This window comes from Cheilinus undulatus, linkage group 14 (assembly GCF_018320785.1).
Source record: "Cheilinus undulatus linkage group 14, ASM1832078v1, whole genome shotgun sequence".
Taxonomy (NCBI): Eukaryota; Metazoa; Chordata; class Actinopteri; order Labriformes; family Labridae; genus Cheilinus; species Cheilinus undulatus.
This window is the reverse complement of record NC_054878.1, coordinates 21,280,265-21,287,728: the sequence shown is the minus strand read 5'-3', so window position 1 is coordinate 21,287,728 and position 7,464 is coordinate 21,280,265.

The window sequence follows — 7,464 nt, the reverse complement described above, 5'->3', positions numbered from 1 at the left end:
GAAAAGCTTCTAGTGTTGTTTTTGAAAAGCAGTCCTGTTCTGATAAAACTGCTGCTATGTCGTAGCTACATCCAAGCTAATCTCTGCTCTGGAGGCAGCCATTATTAACAGCTTTCAGTATAACTAAACCCTGCTCATAGCTACCGCCTCATTCTCTTTAAATGATGCTTATTATGCCGTACCGTGTTCAGTGTGGCACAGACATTGTAGATTGGAGCTTTTCAAGATGGATTTGCGTGATTCCAGACATGGAGTCTGGGCAAACCCGTTTGCTTTGCAAGGTTAGGGTGAATCAACACTACTAGAAACAGGTTTTACAGAGGGACAGAAGAAAGTGACCACAATAGTGGAAAAATACTTTCATTCTTCATCAAGACAATGTGCCAGCTCTCACTGCACTCTTAGTAAAGCAGCCCAAAAACAAATCACAGACCTAATGTACTGCTTTGATCATGCAGCAGTGTGTTGATGCATGAGGAGAGAGTATTGAAGAAAATACAGTGCTTAACAAATTTATTAGACCACCCTAACCTTAACCAAAGTAAGGTTTATGCCACAGCTGCCCTAAATTAACAGCATTGGTAATTACCAAAATAATTTTTTATGTTTCTGCAATGGTTAATACACCAACATGTAGAAGCTCTTTAACCCAAATGATATTTTTAATGCTAAAATATAATTATTATTGTTATCCATGAATTTTCAAATTTACTGATTTTCAAAAAACCTGAAAAAAAATAGTAAAGCACATTATTATTTCTTGATTAATATGTCAAATTATAGTTATTTACTTGCATTCCTGAACAGAAAAGTTAGCTTTAGTGGTTGAATGTTATGCTTGATTAATTTCTGACTTCTTAGAGAAGCCCAGTGAGCTGGCTCAAATTTGGGTGAATTCAGTTTGAAATTCCTCATTCCTGTTCAAAATGGTAAACGTGGAGAGCTCACTGAAAATGAAAGAGTCCTCATTAAAGCACTTCATGATGCTGGATGGTCTCTGAGACAAATATGACAGGTGGTCTAATAAATTTGTTTAGCACTGTGCATTCAACAATGTTCATGAGCATTGGTCTAGTTTTTTAATTGCCATACCTTGTATGTCCATTCAGGGGTTCTGTACATCATACTTTAAGGGAAAATCTTTTTTCCAGGCACATTCATGGCCCACTTAAACCAGTTCTACAGCCCGCTTTTGGGTCCTGAACCACCAGTTGAAAACCACTGGCATAAAGGAACACCTTTGGATTGTTCATGTGAAAATTGTACTTGCGTACATAAAACATTAAAATATTAATAATTTTGATTCATTGTTGGTCAGTTCCTTTCTTGTGCATCAACACATCACTACATCACTACCCTTTTGGGCTGAATAATTTTATTTTATCAGTTTTTTTGTTCAATTTTTTAATCTCTCAGGATAAAGGTATTAATTTTGCAGACAAGATTACAAATCACTTAAATTGCCACATTGAAATTCCTTCACCTGGGAGGTTAAAAAATTCTCATTTCCATTCTGATGCACAGTCACGCAGAGGGAGCCCTGATCTATTCAGCAAAATAATTTAAAGGTTTAAAAGTGCTATTTTCATCTGTTTTCCACTGTGACTTTTCAAACCCAGACGCTTTAGACACACGTCTGCCGCTTGGATCTCCAGGCTGCTGATGGCCCACTTTCACTCTGCTGTCCCTCAATAACTTCATTATTATTCACCAAGCATTAGAGGAGGAAAAGTAAGCCAACACAGACGAACAAAACAGAAAATACTGCTCATGATACTTGATGTTCAGAGAGGACTCACTGTCATTTCTGTGTGCACAAGTGATCCAGGTTAGACAAAAGAAGTCATGGTATATGGTCACGTACTGAATATGACGTTCTTTCTGGTAACCTGGACACTTTGAATGTTCTCTGTTTAATGAGGATAATACACAGGCAGGTGCAGGCTATATTAAGAGCAGCTCAAGTTACTAGCACTGAAATGCTAATTTAGCACTTGAATGGAAATGAAAAGCAAAGCTGAGTACTCAGCATGGTTGGGTTGAGTTAAAAAAAACAGAACGGGATCACTTTGAGACCTTTTTTTAAGGTAAACATCTGTTGAAGGACAATGATTGTGGATAGAGGAGACCCATTTATATGTTAGCAAAGCTTTCCCTAGGATTAGTTCTACAAGCTTGAAATTATATTTTTATATGTTACCACTCAATATTTACTTTAGTTAACCACATACTTTAAGAGCTAAAATATTTATCTCCTATGTCCCCATTTTCTACCATTTCTCTTGGATGTTCCAGTGTGATGAATTTTAATCAGCCCTCATAGCCCTTGGCTTTCATAAAGCCCTTATTACTGCATTCAAAGAAAACCCTCTTCATGTTTAAACAAAGCCGTCGCTGGTTTATGTGGAACAAATATGGATGTGACGCAGATTGGTCTTTATTGTGTCTCTGACAGTATAATGAGATCTTTGGGATCTCAGCAGACGGTGGCGTAGGAAATTTGAAACAGCAAACAGTGTAGCCCATCCCGAGGAAATATCTTTTTCTTTTTTTTAATGTGAATGTGTCTGTAACAAAAGAGCAAATGGAGCTTATGCAGACGTGTTCAGCTGGGCCTCAGCGTCTAGGAGGTAAACAGAGAGTAAACAGTTTAACAATGCTCTCTGAGGCTCATTAAAACAGTTATTCCTTCTAAAAAGAAACACCTCAGTGCAACAACACTGTTTATAATAGTAATCATGATAAATGACAATAACTTAAGTTGTGTAGAAATTTCAAAAACACAGGTTTACAAAGTTCTTTGACATGTGAACAGAGCACATAAAAAAAGAACCTCAGTCCACACAAACAGACCACAACATAAATAACCCAAATAAGCAACATATCATGAAAGACCAGGCAACAATAAAGTAACTGGAGGACTGAAGGTGTGAAATATAAAAGAAAAGAAACAATAAAATAAATACAATAAGGCATAGAAGCAAGGGAAGGGCAAAGTTAAAAGGGATCAAATACCAACTTAAAGCATTAAGAAGCGGTAGAAATAATAGAATCTTAGAAGCTGAAGTAAGATAAGAATGCTAAAAGAAGAAAGAATTAAATAAATGCAAAGAAAGTAGTAAAACAGATAAGCAATAAAAAGTGAATCGATAAATGAATATAAAAATGAAATTTAAAAAGGCAAAAAATAAAAGGGTGATAAAAAGGAATGAGGATTTTAAGGAAATTAAACCATTAGAGAAAGACAAGAGGCTGAAAAAGTCAATAAAAAAGCAATAAATGCAATAAAAAAGAAAATAAGATGACAAAATCACATAACAGTAAATCTGAAATAGTTTTTTTTTTTAAAATTGATTCCAGAGATGTCACTGATTCTCAGAGACTTGTCTCTTCATATAGGTTCTCTTAGTTGAAGGTCAATAGGAAAAAATGACTTCACCTTTAGCTTCTAGTTTGAACCTTGGACCAGCTAAGGCTCCTTAGGGGTCAAAAGCTCTGCTTTACAGTATTAGAGCCAGACTCAAGCAATAAGAGTTAGGTGATATAATGATAAGCGCACACAAACATTGTGCATAACATCAAACATCAAACTCAATTAATCGAAGGATTTCTGTAGTTAAATGCAATTAATTGCACCCTACTTATCACATCTGAAAATTACATCACGTTAAATTTAAAATTGTTAGTGTCATTTCTGATTTTTTCTACAGTTTTAAACTAAAGATCATTGACATCTATTATTCTTCTATCAGAGAGGACAAAATGAAGAAAGTCCTTCAGATAATGTATACAAGCCTATTAAGCTAACTTTATCAGCCTCATATTAGTATTTGCATGGTGATAGGGATGACCATATTTAGTTAAAGGAGTTGTGACACAACCTTATATAGTTGAAAGAAGATGTACAGAGCCCAGTCAGAGCTTCAACATTTCTATCTTTAGTTTGCAGGGTTCGCTGAAATTCTTATTGTACCATCTAGTTCCCCCTTTAAATGTATGAACTTTATATCCATGATTCACCTCGTCAACTCTTCAGTAAATCTTAAATTCAGTTTTAAGAATTCATATTGAATTAACATTAAAAGAATCAAATCTCTGATGAATTCAGACAGTAAACAGCATATTTAACACACTGTTGTTGGAGACACATGTTTAACTTTGTCTAGTTATTGGTTCCACAAACAGAGCTGCAGTACCAGGCATACAGAAAATAAAACCTAACTTTCAGCTTTGCTGGATGCCTGACCTAAAAAATGAAGCAGTATTTACTAACCTGAGGATTTATTCATGTCAAAACAACCACCGCTGGCTAAGTCACTTTAGTGTCATTTGGGGAAATGTGTTTTTGTAATTATTGTTACTTTACCAGAAGTGCGCTCACATTCAAAACTGAGGTAGACCCCCAGGAATACAGTGGAAATTTAAAAATTAAAATATATCAAGTTGTAAAAAATAGAAAAACAATGAAGACAAAAAGAAAGAAAAGAACAGAATGGCCAGACATTGCTTATAGACGTGAGACAAGCCTTTGAGCTTAAACACTAACCAGCATGCAAACAGACTCACAGTGGTACTAACTTGCTGATTTAAAAAGGTATGTTAAAATGATGCTACAAGATATCTAATACTTACCTGTTAGCACTGAAAAGGTAGCTAAGGCTGATGAGATTGCAATTCAGTAGCTATGCTGACACAATATGAAATGGACCTAGCCAAAGGTTTTTAAGCGACAAACTGCATTTTGGGTAATACCATCTTTGTTTTTGAAACAAGACATGACCATATTTGAACAGCAGGGTAGAGGGCAAATCTTTGTGGGAACCTAGAGGAAAGGCTTACCCTGCTTCATCATTGGACAAAATTAATATTTCATTGTGCTGAAAAAGAAAACTTGAGGGTATTAGAGCATTTTGTCTCACCCTGCTGGCCTTAAGAAAACATACAAATCTAAGGCACTTGATAGTTTATCATGATTTTTTATACAGTCTTTGCAAATGGACAGAATGAAATTATTGCCAATTATGGCAATTCAGAAACAAATAAGGGATCAAATAGTCCTAAATTTAGTTGTATTGGTGCGAGGAAGGAAAGAAAATCTTGGCAATTATTCCCATATTTCCAGCTGTCTGGCCAACATCCTCACCATACTGTTTTTTTCTTTAGTCATTTAAAATCTCTGTCACCTTTATAGTTGTTAATTAACCACATCTGCCTTTTTCTACCAGATTTCATCTACTTAAGTGGTACAGAATTAAATGTAGTAGGCCAAAGCAACCACATACATTTTAATTCTAGAGTTATTTAGTGTCTAACAAAACATTTTCTTTATTGGGCTTATACATTTATTAACTGCATAAAATGAAATAGCATTTTATATCATGATAAACAAAGTACAAATTTTAATCAGATTTAATATGTGATAAGAATAAATGATGACTGTATTCTGAACCACATTCAGACCACTTGCTGACATTTTTTCTTGACCTGTCACCTAGCAACACCTTCAGATGGTCAAGAGACAGAATCAGTGACACAGCTTGATGAATAACCCAGAACAATGGAGACAGACAGAAAAACTAAACTTGTATCTACTATAAGGACAAAAGTATCTGGATGCCTAGCTCTTACAGTTGGTCCCCCTTTTGTAGCTATAACAGCCTCTACTCTTCTTGGAAGGCTTTTCATAAGATTTTGGAGTGTTTTGTTGTCAGTGTAATTCTCATTTGGAACTCTTCAGCCATAGAATCAGCAGAGCGTTGGTAACTTTTAGATACTAAGCGCCTTAGCAGTAGGGGTGTGAATCACTATAATGGCCCCATGATGTGACATTATCACAATATTAGTTCATGACTCAATATTATTGCGATCTTGGAATACATTGAGTGTTGCAATACCATTTATTGTGATATATTTCTATTTTTACCTTTTTTTCAACTGTTTAGCTTATTTAGCATTAGCCTTGCTCTTGTTTGTCATATATCTGCAGTATTTTACTTTCATGCAGCACTCCTCGCAAACCCTATTTTTCATGTCTATCTCATTTGTACCCTGCTTGCATTCCTAATGCCCTTTCCTTGGTGCAGCCATATTTGTTGTACTGACTTTCTCCTGCTCTATAGTCATCACCTCTACCCACCTCACTAGACAAAGGGTGCCACAGCATCATCAAGTGGACAGAAAAAGCGATTGGTTTTATTTTTCTAGTACCAGAGAGTGCAATTCATATTAGCAACTAACTTGAAAAAACTGATACTTGGCGGACATGACGATACAATATCACAACGCAAAATATCATGATACTATGCTATCCTAGTCATCGACCTGTTCTGTGATTTTACACGCACTTCCACCTTTGTGGCTGAGTTGCTGTTGTTCTTAAACGCTTCCACTTTCTAATGGTATTACTTACAGTTGATTGAATACCCAGCAGGGATGAACTTTCATGAACTGTCTTATTGTAAAAGTGGCATCCATCACATTACCTCGCATGAAGTCACTTAACTTTTCAGAACGACCAATTTGTATCACAAATGTTTGCAAATAGAGACTGCATGGCTAAGTGCTTGATTTTATACACCTGTGGCAACAGGTCTGATTAAAACACATTTACTCAATTATTAACAGGTGTGGCTAAATACTTTTATCCATATTGTGTAGATTAAATGAGTATCCTGATAAGGCTTATTGAGGACTGCCAGTGCAGGTGATACGAATACAGTTTTAAATTTTAAATTTTTTCTAAGCAAAGACATTGCAGACTGCAGACATGTCTTCTTTTTGAAGCTTAAACAGTCAGTGGGTAAGTAAATTAAAGCTCCTATGAGAAAATTTTTGCTTGTTGCTTTTGCGCCTCCAGTGGACATGGTGTAACACTTCTATCGAATCCTTTTATGTACTGCATATGTGTAAGTTACCTTTTTTTTTTTTTAACTTGTAAAAGGGAAATCTCATTATTTTCATTTCAAGAGTGCATGCTGAAATAAATGTCTGTCTTACATTTTTTATATTTGCTCCAACAGCTTGCAGTCATTTTTGGACCTGATGCAATTTATCTTTTTTAGAATTTACTCAACTTTTTCATTAACACTCAGTGTTTGGTGTTTTATTAATTAATAAGTCTGATTTTGAAAGTGGTCTCTTTATGGCAAGGAGACAAACATAACACTTTGCAGGACAATAAATTCGGTCTTGATCATCTCATTTGACACCTACCCCGTGGTATAGATGACAGGCTTTAAAAAATAACTTCAGGAATAATACATCTTGTTGCCAGTGATATTATTATCTTCTAAAGTGCATATAGGAGCATCAGCATTATTTTCAGCCTGCTAAATAACCAGCTAAACACTTCTCACATGAACTTTAAATTAAGATATAAAACGAACTTCAATAAAAAGCTGCAATTTCCATTTTTGTCCAGCATGAACAGGATACGTAGCTTCCATAGCTAGGCAACCTTAACCC